Genomic DNA, 14,018 nt, shown 5'->3' with positions numbered 1-14,018 from the left:
GCATTGTTTCCCCATTGTTAAAGTTGAGAGCTTTAACTCTGGTCTAAAGTGACACAAACATTTTTCCTTTCTTCTTTTCCTCCTATGCCTATAGAACCAATAACTTTATGTCATGTTAGTTCTCTGATTTTAAACCAGAAGTAATCTGTAACTGGAAAAATAACAACCGTGTTTGGAGTGTTCCATCCGAGGGGGAGCAGGAGAGACGGGGCTGGAAGTGCTGGAGCAGGTTGCAGCTGAGTTTGGTTTTATAGTGGAGGTTTCCCTCCAGTGGCTTCTCCAAAAAGTGCAGCGTTGAAGAAGCAGCTGGGGTTTTATGCTGAACTAAGACTGAATGAAATGAGGTGCTCTCACATCTCCCAAGGCTCACCCCATGCTCTGTTACCCTAGGAAAAAGCCAATGAATGAGGTAAACTGATGTCCACATTCACGGGTCCTAGGGGAGATCACAATATCACAGGAAATTTAGGCCTGTCCTTCTGTTGAATGAAAAAGTTATTACCCTCCTTAATTTATCCTAATGATGTACTTTGGTTTTCTCTAATAACAAACTCCTGAATGCAGTTCATACCCCAAGGAGCTTATAATCAACAATAAAAAATATACAGGAAATAAAAGAAATCATTCACAACTACATTTATCCTGTATAATAAAATATTTGTATAATGTACTATGTCAAAGATGAGGGGCTTTTTCTTAAGCCTTATGGCAAAGTATAATTAAAGTAAGAGCTCTGAAGGCAGATGATGATGTCATGTTGTGGCTGCTTGCAAGATGTCTCTCCCAAGCCCTAGGGCCTATGGAAGAAAGCATCCAGGTTGTTGTTGGAAAAGTGAACCAGGAATGATGGCACTCTGGCAGGGAGAAGGGCCTTGACAGGCAGGGGAAGCTGAGGCAGAAGGGTGGGAGCTGGCCAGGCTGTGCCCAGACAGTCAAGGCAAGAGGCTGATGTCCAGTGTCTGAGAAAGAGGTGTCAGTGTGGAAAAAGAAAGGTGAGAGGCAATCCAGGCCGGAGAATCACTGGAATTTTGTAGGCCATGGGTAGGAGCAGGGTAAGATTGAATTTCTCAGGGGTAACAGAAAGAAACCTGCAAGGATCTTAAAGCGTGCAAATGGGGTGCCTGGAGTGTGGGCAGTGCTGGGAAGGGTTGGCTGATAGAGAGGTCAGAAATGAAGAAGCATTGAGATTTCAGTAATCACAGCTCAGCCAAATCCCAGCTCATACAATGGCTGGGCTGGGAACCTGAGTGACAGGCACAACAGCCTTATCGCCTGCCATGATTAGGAAAGGATGTGGAAAGGAGGAAACACTGTGAGGAAAGATTAAAAACTGAACAAAAAGCAACTGACCAATCACAAAGCTGTGCCAGGGTTTTAGTCTGGACAGCAAAGGTAGGATCCAAATCCTGCTTAGGACACAGAATCCGAGGGATCTGCCAGGGTGACTGTGCATAGGGCCCTGCTACATTCACTGTCAGGGTGAGCTCTGGAGCCCAGAGGGGATCATGTGGCCAAAGGCAGGTCAGAACTTCAGGATGAGCTCCAATATTCCTGTGAGTCAATAGATTGCCCTGACCAGAGCTCCACTGTCTGCTGTAGGTGCTCCAAGGACACAGCTACCTATGGGTAATTTCCACCCTAGGAACCCAGTAATCCAGATGTTGTCAGCATTGGGAGGACACTGGGATCAAAACCAGTGATGCCCCAGAGAAGATTGGAAAGAGAGCAAATGGAGGTAAAACAGGAGAATCAGTAAGGGACAATGTTTAGTTTTAAAATTTTATGTAGCCTGAGTGAGAAGGTTTTGAGTCCTAGGTGGAGTTCTTTGAAAGGCAGTTTTTGGTTTTTTTCTCACTTTTAATCTATTTATTATATTTTAAATAGACACTTTAATCTAGAGACATTGTTTTCACATCACTGGCCAGGTGAGAGAAATTTTGACCACAGTTTAGCAAAGCACAGCACACTATATGCAACTTAAAGACTGGTCCCTCTGGAAGCCAGGAAACAATTCACACATTTGAATGCATCTAAAGACTTGTTTCTAATCATAATCAGAGAAAATTACTCATTTAAATACTACCAGGGATTATAAGTCTCTTCTCTACGCTCACTGACTTTTACAGCACTTGATTTTTTATCATTTAACATTAAAATATAAGTGTTATGATTTTTATTTTTGGATGTGCTTTCACTTTGCTCTAGAGCTGCTTAATTCTCTGCCATATCTGGAATGACATTTGCCATGGATGTCAGCCAATAAGTTTGTGAAAGTTTTTCTGGTTCCCTGGAAACCTTCCCTAACATCCCACCCTGCCCAGAGTTTAGACAATGACACATCTCAGTGTCACATACTTCCCATGCCTCAGTTCTGAAGGGATTTTTCCCCTTTGCATATGAAGAAGAGCTGACATAGCCTAGATTGGCTTTTGAGACATTCTTGGAATAGTCAAGATGCTCAGTGTTTAAGAGCAATATTTATTTTACAGTTCACAGCCAAGGGCAGCTGGCCTGGCTCAGAACCCGTTGACTCCACGGGGAATTGGCTCTGGCTGAAAGAAGCTGCTCCCTGCCTGCCAACAGATACATGGCCAACCAAAAGTGTAAACCTGAGAACTGGAGGATTTGTGCTACCACTTAATAAAAAATATGACTTTATACAGATTACACTAAGAGAACAGTGTAATTGCTTGGGCTGCAATTTTAGGAGGATTTCCTTTCCCCAAGAATTAGAGAGTGTAAGAGCCCTGAAATGCAGATCTGAGCCCCAGTCTAGTGCACCCTGGAAGGAGAGACACATATCAGTAGCATTGAGTACCAGACTCCAACCTGAGAGACCCAAGCAAGGGATAAGCAGCCTCTGTGGCAATATTTCCAGAGGAGCACTCAGAACAAAAGGAATTCAAATCAGAATACGAGTTGGTGTACTTCAGGGGAAAAAAATCAACCCACAATATGATTACTGATCTATAATAATATTCCTCAGGTTTTCTCCACATAGTCAAGTCTTCCTGCACTTCCTATGACTGTCAGAGAGATTTCCAGCAGATTTCCCAATTCCCAGCAGATTGCCCAATTCCCAGCAGATTTCCCAATTTCTAAGCTTTTTGCTCTGTCTCCTGTTTGCAGAGCATCTGTTTCTTCCAAAATAAGGACTGTTTCCTGCTGCTGCTATCCCTTTTACACATCAAATAACCTGGGTAGAACAATAACAACCAGATGTGATATATGATGTATCATAATCTGTAACAGCAACATCTCTCTCCAGCCCAGGAGGGTTATTTCATTCATCAGGTGCAACGAGTGTTCAAGCAGTTTATGACACATACTGCTTCACACAATCTAAATGCACCTATGTCATTATATCAGATAAATCTTCCTAAGCAAGGATCTGTGTTATCACACACACACAAAAATGGTATCTGTGCTACTCCAAGGGCTCAAGTTTTGCCAAATGAATTCAATTGGGATTTAGGTTAATGGTTTTAAATACAATTATTCTACACTAAAAGTGAGTTTAGGCTTTCTAATATTAATTCTGCTCCTGTGCTGGGTCGGTAGGAAGGTTCTGAGGCCATGCAAAGAGTAAGTAACTCCCATGGGACCCCTGGCAGACAGACTTTGGGGGTGTCCTGCTAACAGCATGATTTTATTCCAAGTCTGTGAAATCTGTAAAGTGTATTTAGTAATAAAACCTGCACAGATTAGAAGTAAAGAGAAGAGAAAACATGAAACTTAACAATATTGTGGTTTCCAGGCAGGGGTCAAGGTCAAAGAGCATTTTCATAGTGAAATTAGCAGCCATGATTTCCATGTGCCCATTTCTTGTTCCCAGCTATACATGATGCTGAAAGTGCCACATATACATCACCATCAGACTGGTGAGAGTTTCTGGCAACACTCCAAAAGTAGGCTATAATGAGCAAATGACAGCTAGGAACTTGCAAATTTCTGGTTTCCTTCTAAGATTTTAAAATATGAATGGGTTTTCCAGGGAGGGAGGGAGTTACCAGTAAAATATTTCCCTGGCATCAAAATTATTAATCTGAAATAATTCAAGAATGACAGTAGTGGTCTGCAAAATCCCAGGTAGAAGAATTTTTAAAACAGGAAAACTAGGAGTAGTAGGGGTTAGAATCACTTTAATAACAATATGGAACAATACAGATATGTTTATTTTGAAAGGTTATCATTAGTGCCAGTCATAATAAAATGCCTGGAGCTAAACATGTAAACTTGTAAAGATATGGAATCTATTGTAATCACATATTGAGCAATGAGCAATGGATTCTTTGATACAGTTTGCCTCAATCCAGCCCTATCTAGACCAATAGCATCCTTCAAAATTATTTGATAACATAATATTCATATCCTGAGGCAATTGTTTCTACAAGTCTTGAGGTTAAAAAGAAGTGATGTAAATTCAAACCGGATTGATAGCTTCAGAATAAATTCCTATTTTAACTTGGACGAGTTACTTAGATTTATAAGCAGAACTTGAGCACTCCAATGCCTAAAAAGCACTGTTGCAAATCAAACACCTTAAGGAATGGCATCAGGATAAGGTAAACTGTCCTCACAAAGTGTTATAGGGGAAGGGACTAAAACCACAACTTCCATATGAAGGTCTCCTATGGAGAGGACTCCACTGATGCCAGATGTTAAGGTCAAGATTTCCCACATTTATGAAATCCTGGAATTGCTGTCTGAGGTATACCCAGTTACTCTTCTCCCTACAGCTGCAGAGCCTTGTGGGCAGCAGATGATGCTGCTGAAACCTTCAGGCAGCTGAGGGAGGTGAACTTGCAGCTACTCCACCCCAGCAGGAGGTTTCACCCCCTGAGCATAAATCCAGACCCCCTTCAGGCATGGGGCCTTTTCAGGGCTGGCTCTGAGGGTGAGAATGGGCACGGAGCACCTTGGTGGTGACCCCCAGCAGGAGCTCAGGCTGCTGCCCAGACTTGGTGGCTGTGTGAATGCAGAACACACAGTTTTCTTTAACACAAGAGTGTTAAAGGAAATCTCCAAGGAGAACCTGGTGAGGCCCCAGGCTTTGGACACTGTCAGATTTAGCCAAGGAGGGTTGGTGGCTGAAGGCTAGGCAGGTAGACTTTGAGCTTTGGCTTTGGAATTACTTTTTTATCTCTTTCTTGCCCTGCCCGTAGGAAGGAGATAACAGGTTTTTCTCCAGCTGTTGATAAAGTGGCAAAGAAAATTAAAAAAAAAAAAAAGGAAAAAAGAAAGAGAAAGGGAGACAGTTATATAAAGCTAGACAGACAGAGACACATTACCTCAACAGCACCAGAATCTGGGCTGAAAAAGAGAGAGAGAAAATTGTGTTTGTCCTGGAATTAATAACTTTGAGAAGAGCAAGTTGAAAGCCCAGTAGACTACAAATTAAAACCCTATCTGTTCACTCTTTGGGGGAAAACTGATTAAAGGACTGACTCACAGAGGGACAGTGAAGGACCAGTCACTGAACACACAGGTCTGAAGATGGGCAGGTGAAGATGCTCAGTAACACAGCCCTGGCACAGCTCACTGTCCAATGACAGCAGAAGCCATACAACAAGAAAGACAAGGGATGCACCAACTTCTCTGTGTCCCTGGAAGGTGCCACCAAGCCCAGCCTGAGAAGTTGCAGAGATGAAGAAGAGAGGGCTGGAGCTGGGCTGAGCCTAGAGGAGATGGTCCCTGGAAGCACCTTGTGAAGAAGGAGAGGACCAGAGCAAGGCGGGGATTTGTGCCAGAGCAGGAGTGCAGAGCAGCAATGTAACCAATGCCCTCCCCTCAGTGCTTGGACCCAAGGACACACGTGAGCACAGGCACAGTCTCAAACTGAGGGCTTAGTGAAAAAGTGCTGACTTTCAATAAGGAATGATTTCTATCACTGCAGTGATAATTTGCCCAATTTCTGCTGCTGTAAAGCAGTGATGGTGTCTGTGGGACAGGGAGGTGCCCGGGGTTGAGCCTGGGGCTCTGCACAGAGCTCAGGTCATGTTCTCCCAGCAGAGCTGAGCCAGAGGGCTCTGCTCAGGCCATGCCTGGTGTCTGTGGAAGCCTGAGCAGGTTCAAATAGCTGAACACTGATGTGTCTGGGATCAGGAGCCCAGGTCAGAGAGGATTAGGAGGAAGGATTTGTGGCTGCTTCCAGTTCTCCTGCTGAAACAGCATCTGGGAGCCTTTGTCACCAACTGTGTCCTGTCCTCACAGCCAGGCCAGCTCACTCTGGTGTTCAGCAGCATGGGATGTGGGTCCTAAGAGATTTACCCAAAGATGTCAGATGTTTCACACTGCCTTTGGTCACTGTGCAAAGCACTTTTAAAATGGTTAAAGTGGACCTGGAAGGACGACACAGGCACCGGTCCTGCTGGAAAGACATCACTTTAGGGGTAATACTATGTATTTTTTTTCCTCCAGTCTTTGCAACAGCTGGAAATGATAAAAAAATCCAAACCCAAAACTCCACTTTCTGTTTAAGTTGCTGTAAAAATCCAGTCCCTGGGTGCTTTGATAGGAGATAGCCTAATCCTCTTCTTGCTTGAGTAGTCTCTCCAATTTCTGCTGCAGAGCTGACAAGTCCCTTTGGGGTTTATGGTGAGGAATTTTTTTTTTAGTCCATTTTTTTTCCTTCTTTTGCTCTACTGATTTTACCTCAAGGGAAATCACTGAGGTTTTGAGGTTTTTTACAAGCAATAGCTTCTTATTTATTTAGCTAAGATATCTAATTCCATTAAAGATAGCTGCTTTAAGGGTCTTTTTAAACATTCCTCCTTTTGCCCTGGATTCTTGAGATTTTGCAGCGTCTTTTTACCACACTAGTTGGCTTGGATAGTTAGAGTTCCATTACATTTGTCTAATAAGCAGGAAAATGTATTTAAACCCTTAAGAGAGGAGAGTCCCAAGCTTTGTTTCACTCCAGTGGGACTCATCATGCTGGGGCGGGGCTGAGGAAGAGCCAGAAGACAGGTGGGTACTTTGCCTCTGCACTAACCCTTGCCCCCAAAATGCGTGTGCCTACAAAAGGGCAGGTCACAAATACAGAAGATAAACAACTGAAGGAGTTTAATAACTTAATTGGTAATGGATGTGCTGAAATTTTCCTATAAATCCTACAAAGATGGTGTTTTCCTGTAGCACTGCTCCGTGTCACATCCCAGAGTGGTGGACATCATGGCACAGGGACAGCTGGACAAAGAGCTACAGGCTCAATCATGCCAAAGGGCAGGAATGTGCTGCTCCTCCAAATACCATTTCAGCTGCTCAGTTTTGTTTTCTCTTGACAAACAAGGGATAAATTAATTACATTCTATTGCAGATAGCTGGGGATGGAAGTGAAATAGAGCCCTTTATCTCTGGGAAAGCCCTCGGATGTGACTGTGGCTGTACAAATACTTGCACTGCAAATACAATTACTCAGAATGAGAGGGGATGCCAGGAGAGCCATGGGCAGAGGGTGGAGCAGGGCACTTAGCAGACCTCACCCATCTCCCTCTCTGGTGTGTGATTTCAGGGAAAGGGAGAAATGTGCTGTCTCAATGTTGGCTCTAAGGAGAAATACCCTACAGAGCTTAATTTCATCTTTATAAGCTGAAACAAGGCTATTTATTGTGTATTATTCCACATTGTTTCCCTGTCTGTTTGCCTTGTGAAGCAGCATTTTTGGTTTCCTGGACTGAAAAATTAATGAGCTAAATGCACTGAATGAAGTGCAATAAATTTACAGGGGGAACAGAGAGGCCGACTGGAAACCACTCTAAGATTGGCTCAAGAAATCAGGAGCAGAGTCAGGAACTGCATGAAAATCCTCTGAGTCCCAGTCTCCTAACCCTGAACCCCACCTTGTAAAGGACAGGGTTCTGTTTGTAATGAGGCCATGCATCACACATTAAGCCACTTCCTGCCTCAGGTTTCATTTTCATATCTATACGGGCAAATTCCTCCAGAAAAAAAAAATGGTTCTCCCAAAATAATATGCTCAGCAACCCCAAATGCTCAGGAATTGCAGAAAACCAGAAAGACTCAAAAGAAAGAAACACTTTTTTTTTAACAACGCTGATAAATGAGGCTAATATGCTGGGAAATTCAGCTGTATCAAAAGGGAGGTTGAGGTAGCAGCTTACAAAGCAGAAAGCACTTGGCTGATGCCAAAAAGCTGTTTCAGTATCAGTTTCCTTTTGACAAGAGTCAGGAACAAGCAACCTCTTCCCAGGGGGAAGGCAGACCTCGGCTTTATTTATGAAGTTAGGAACCTGACTGGAGTACTTCAAGCTTTGTGGAGCAAAGCTCCTTACAGGCTCATAAATGGTGTCAGGATTTGGGGGTTACTGTGGGGTTGGAGTTCACTCATCACAGCAAAGTGCTCCACATTTGGGGCCATAAAAATCAGCTGGTGAAGGCTGATTTAGGGTAAAGGGCCTTGATGGGATGGGATTTCTTCCCCACTGCACTTGGAATGATGCATCAAGATTTAATTCACTGAATATCAGCATATATTAGTGCAAATAGCACAGCAGCTGGCAGGACTAAATTAAGGAATGGTTAGCTCCATTCAGAAAAGCATTGTGCACTCCACAAGGTTTAATTTAAATAGGAAGACCTTTTGGGGATCTTTTATGAGGATACATCCTGATAATGTCATCAAATTATGACTGGATTCTGAGGTTGCAACATGGTATTTCTGTTACTTCGTTTCTCTATTTTCTGATCAAAATAAAATATCCCTTAAGAGTGAAATTCAGGGTAATGATGCACATAACAACACTTGATGTTACATGCATGAAGCCTTAAGTAATTCCAGAATCTGTGTTGGTATAATTAATGTTTAACACCTCTATAAGCTCACATGTCATTATTCCAGTAAAGGTCTTTATCACTAGAAATGCAGTGTTAAACACACAGTGCTGAGTCCTGCACCAGGTGAGCACACAAGTCCGCACACAAATACATCCCCTCCAAAAAGGGGCAGCAAAGTGGGAAAAGCTGCACCTGCAGAAAATGCATCCACGTGACAGAAATCCCAGACAGAAGGCAAGGGTCTGATATAAAAAGCATGGTATTTATTTTAAATTAATCTTCAAAGTGTAAGAATACAGCTGTGTCCTGGGGCTCTAATTTCAGATAAGGAAACAAAACTGTGCACTCCCTTTGACAGCTCTCTATCTCTTATCCAGCTCTTGCAAGTGGAAGAAATAAAATACACCAAAATCCCCTTAACAACAGTGTAATTATGTTTATCAAAGTCTGTGTAATTATAGCTACCCTGGAAGCTGTATTTATGCCATTTCCCCCACTAAAACCCATTCCTTGTAGCTAACTCAGGACAACCCCTGCATTTAGTCCTGGCCAGAGATGCTCCTACCTGTGCAAAGACCCTGCAGCCAGACAGGCAGATGTGTAGAAGCTGCTGTTTGAGGCACTGAGTGAACTGAAGTGCCTTCTGTATGGGATGATGCTTAAAAGAGATGAGTATTCCAGTTGTGGATGGGTGTTTCCCTATGAAATACACTCATGAGATCATAACTTAAATGCAGGCATCATTAAGTGAAATTACATGGTCCCATGTAATGTAGCAAATCAGATTATCATCATATTCTCCTCTTGACCATAAAACCATAAACAAAGACCACAAAACAAAGGAGTTCCACTGAGAAATCCCAGATCAGGCTTAGATCCCTCCAATGTTTGGCACTGCCTGAACATAAACTCAGAGGCCTGAAAAATAAAAGCTCTGCCCAAAGATATTCAGAAAACTGCCGATTCCATTGCTTTAAAATTGATAAAGGCAATTCCAGTTTGCTTCAGCTCCCTAGCTGCTAGGACAGTATCCATCTTCTTGGCCTAATAAAAGTAGATAAAAACATCCCAAAAGATGCTTAAGGTCCATACACATGTGGATGTGTATACTTGAATATTTATTTCTGTGAAGAAAGAAACAACTTTAAGGTATTCACTTCAGCTTGAGCAGAAACTGGCCCCAAAGCAGAGCAAGCAGGCTGGCAGGAAGGTGTAGTAAAACCAATCCAAAATACAACTTGACCTGACATAAAATTGGTTTTTTAAAATTAATGGTCCAACTCTTCCTGTGTGATGTACCTGCTTCCTCTAGAAGCATTCATCTTTGTCAAAATACCTTAATGAAAATATCTTAACTGTTTTTCTGAGCAGCTCAGTTGTGTATAGAGAAATAATTCGGTGCCTGTGTCATTAGTCCTTTGTGCAGCAGTATTAGGTGTATGTTCAGTTTTGAGCCTTTCCTTACAAATGTGCAGGTGAAACCTCTTTGGATGTGGAGCTTTTTTACCAGTAATTTTGCAAAAAAAATTTTTTGCAGGTAAAAAACTAGTAAAAAATTTTCCCCTTATGCATTGTAGGACAGAAGTTGTTGACTGATTTGTTGATTCCTGTAAGGTGAAAATTCCCACCCTACAGGAAGGGCTTCTCTAAGAAGCTTCTCCTGGGTCCAGCAGAGCCAATGCCCCATGGTTCCAGGATGGACATGCCACTGGCCAAGGCTGGAATTCCAGTTAGGAATCATAGCAATGCCTCTGGGATAGCATATTCTAGAAGAGAAAAAAGAGTTACTGGGCAGATGTAATTGTGCCCCGAGAAGAGTGGGGTGAGAATATGTAAGAACAACTCTGCAGACACCAAGGTCGCTGGAAAAGGAGGGGCAGGAGGTGCTCCAGGCACCAATGGAGGTTCCTGTGCAGCCCTGGTGAGGCCATGGTGAGCACAGCCCCTGCAGCTCATGGGGATTTAGCCATGGTGAGGCCATGGTGAGCACAGCCCCTGTAGCCCTTGGGGATTGAGCCATGGTGAGGCCATGGTGAGCGCAGCCCCTGCAGCCCATGGGGATTTAGGCCTGGTGAGGCCATGGTGAGCATGGCCCCTGCAGCCCATGGGGATTGAGCCATGGTGAGGCCATGGTGAGCGCAGCCCCTGCAGCCCATGGGGATTGAGCCATGGTGAGGCCATGGTGAGCGCAGCCCCTGCAGCCCATGGGGATTGAGCCATGGTGAGGCCATGGTGAGCGCAGCCCCTGCAGCCCATGGGGATTGAGCCATGGTGAGGCCATGGTGAGCATGGCCCCTGCAGCCCATGGGGATTGAGCCATGGTGAGGCCATGGTGAGCACAGCCCCTGCATCCCACAGGGATTTAGCCCTGGTGAGGCCATGGTGAGGATGGGCCCTGCGGCCCATGGGGATTCAGGGGGTGCAGGGTCCAGGGGAGACCCATGCCTGGAAAGAAGGCTATGAGCCCATGGAAGGCCCCTGCTGGACCAGGCTCCTGGCAGGACTTGTGACCTTGTGGGGGACCCACACTGGTGCAGGCTGTGCCTGAAGGAATGACCCCATGGAAGAGTGACCCCAGAGCTGAAGCAGTTTGTGGAAAAGTGTCTCCCTTGGGAGAGACCCCACAATGGAGCAGGGGAAGGACCTCTCTCCCTGAGCAGCAGCAGAAACCATGTGGATGAAGGGACTGTAACCCCATTCCCCAACTCCTGAGAGTTGGCAGGGGGGAGAGCCCAGGAAGAAGGAGTGGAGGAGGGGAGGGCATTAAGGGAGGGAGGAGACCAGGTGTTTTTAAGATTTATTTGACTTCTCATTATCCTGCTCTAATTCTGATGCGTAAATTCAATTAACGTCCTCAAGTCAAGCCTGTTCTGCCTGGCTGTTAATCTGTGTGTGATCTCTCCCTGTCCTTATCTCAACTCCTGAACCCTTCCTTGTATTTTCTCTCTCCTGTCCAGTGGAGGGATGGGACAGAGTGGCTTTGGTGCATGCCTGGCATCCAGCCAGGGTCAACCCACCACACCATGGCTATTTTTAATTTTTAAAAAATCCAGACTGATGCAGGTGATTTCTTAGTTCATTTGCCCTATGAAAGGTTAAAAGTGTTCCCAAATAGGTGAGACCTTTATTTGTTTGTCCTTCAAGAAGCACAAGACATTTTCAGCATTGGCATTAGCAAGGAGAGGGCCCACTTCTGCTCTGGCTGGGGGAGAGCTGGCCCAGGACAGCCAAGGCCAACCAGCTGGCAGCAGAGATTGCTGAAAAGGAGCAAGAATGAAACAAAAAACAGAAACAGCCTCACTGATCTCCTCAGACATTTCTGGGTAATGTCTTGCGCAGCTCTTAGGGAAGAGGTTCTCCCTCCCTACAGTTACATTGGCCCATTTTTGTTATCAGTACTGTGGGATTTTAGTAATAAATCCTCAGTGCTGACCATCATCTCTGCCATGATGAAGGGAAGTGACAGCAGCTCCCAGGTCAGCTTTCCCCTTTCCCCTCCTCCTTCCACCATTTCCAGCATCCACAACACTGGCAGTCCTTCCCTGCCACCCTGCTCAACTCCACACCTACACAACTGCTCCCTGCACAGGCACCAAGCCCTTAAAATGATAACAGATGTTTTCCTTAAACATCTGTTTAAAACATATTTTAAAACATTTTTAATGAAAGCTGAGGTTAAAAAAAACATATAACTGCTCTGCAGCACTAGACAAACAGCCTTCATGCTCCAAAGGTAAAAGCCTTATTTCAGGAAAGCAAGCACACTGATGGCAAAACACAGACCACTATCAATTGATGCTCCCATAAATCACATTTATTTTCCAAATAATAGGAAGATTCATTGTTTTCTGCCAAGAAGTGTCACCTGGTAATAGGAGCCAGTCAAAGCAACAGTAATTTTCATGCCATAAAAACAGTATCAAGACCATTCACTGAGTAGGATGAATGCTATTGACTGTGAGGAAAAAATACCCTATAAAAACAGGAGACAAAAGCAAAGAAATTAAGTAATGATGTATCAGGTGTGTAATGAAAGGCCTGTTAACATTTCCATTATTCAATTTCCATCCCTGGATCCCTCCTCTGAAGCATTTATGACCCCACTAGGAAACCTTCTCCTCAAACCAGGGCTGTAAGGGGTTAATGGTGTGAGACCAGCACTTAGAGAAGAGCAGTTCAAACCACAGTACAAAAATGAAGGGAAAGGTCCTGCCCTGGCCTCTGTTTATTGACACAGCAAAAGCCCCAGAGCATTTCACTGAATTGACTTTTTCTGCAGCAAAAAGACACAGGGCTGAAGGGAGGGGACTGCAGAAGAGCCGTGGGCAGGACAAGGCACAGGGCTCTGGGAGGGAAGGGATAACCCATGCTTATCCCAAATCTGTCCCCTGCATGGGGGGCTGGAAACTCCAGGGCCCCTCCACTGAGTCCACTTGTAGTCAAAACAAATAGCACAACAAGAAAAACTGAGCATACATATCAGTGTACGTTCATTAATCTTGACATTTACCTAAACTTCTACCAAAAATTGCTTTTCCACTATGACCAGATACTTCCAGACTGCCTGACTGAGGGGCTGTTTGTTTGTGCAGCCTTGGCAAATCTATGGCCATTTCAGCTGGAAGCCAAGCACCTGGCTGAAGGTCTCACCAGACCAGTGGTGGAAAGGGACCAAGACCCACTGGTTTGCACCACTGCCATCATCCACATTCCACAGGCATGATTCATACTCAGACTTCTGCAATGTCCTGCAGGAATGTCCTTTGTCCTTGTGAATGACCACACAGGGACAGAAATGCAAAGCCTACCTGGGGCACTTCTGCCTGGGTGCAGGTGTCTGTCCCTGTCTGGATTAAACTGAGAAGAACCGGGGCCTGTTCTGTAACCTCCTGGCTTTCCAAATGGTACCTTCATAGTCTCACTTCTCTGCAGCAACAGGTGATGGCAGCATCACCCCCTTCTAGTCAGTGCCAGCAGAAGGTACTCCTAAAATAAAGGCCATCTCAGAACCTTTCCCCTCTGCCACGAGAGAGTCCCATCCTGATGATTGGAGTTTCTGAGCACATGTAACCCTTTCTAGCAAGAGACTTTTCTGGGTGGAAAATAGATTCTGAGGCAGCTCATTGTTAGCAACTTAACCACATTGTTAAATGACAGACCAAAACCTATCTGCTCAACTAACCTAGGAAAAACTTACTAATTCCTGCATGAACCAGTGGTTT

Source organism: Melospiza melodia, chromosome 1 (genome assembly GCF_035770615.1).
Source record: "Melospiza melodia melodia isolate bMelMel2 chromosome 1, bMelMel2.pri, whole genome shotgun sequence".
Lineage (NCBI taxonomy): Eukaryota > Metazoa > Chordata > Aves > Passeriformes > Passerellidae > Melospiza > Melospiza melodia.
This window is presented reverse-complemented; position numbering follows the sequence as displayed.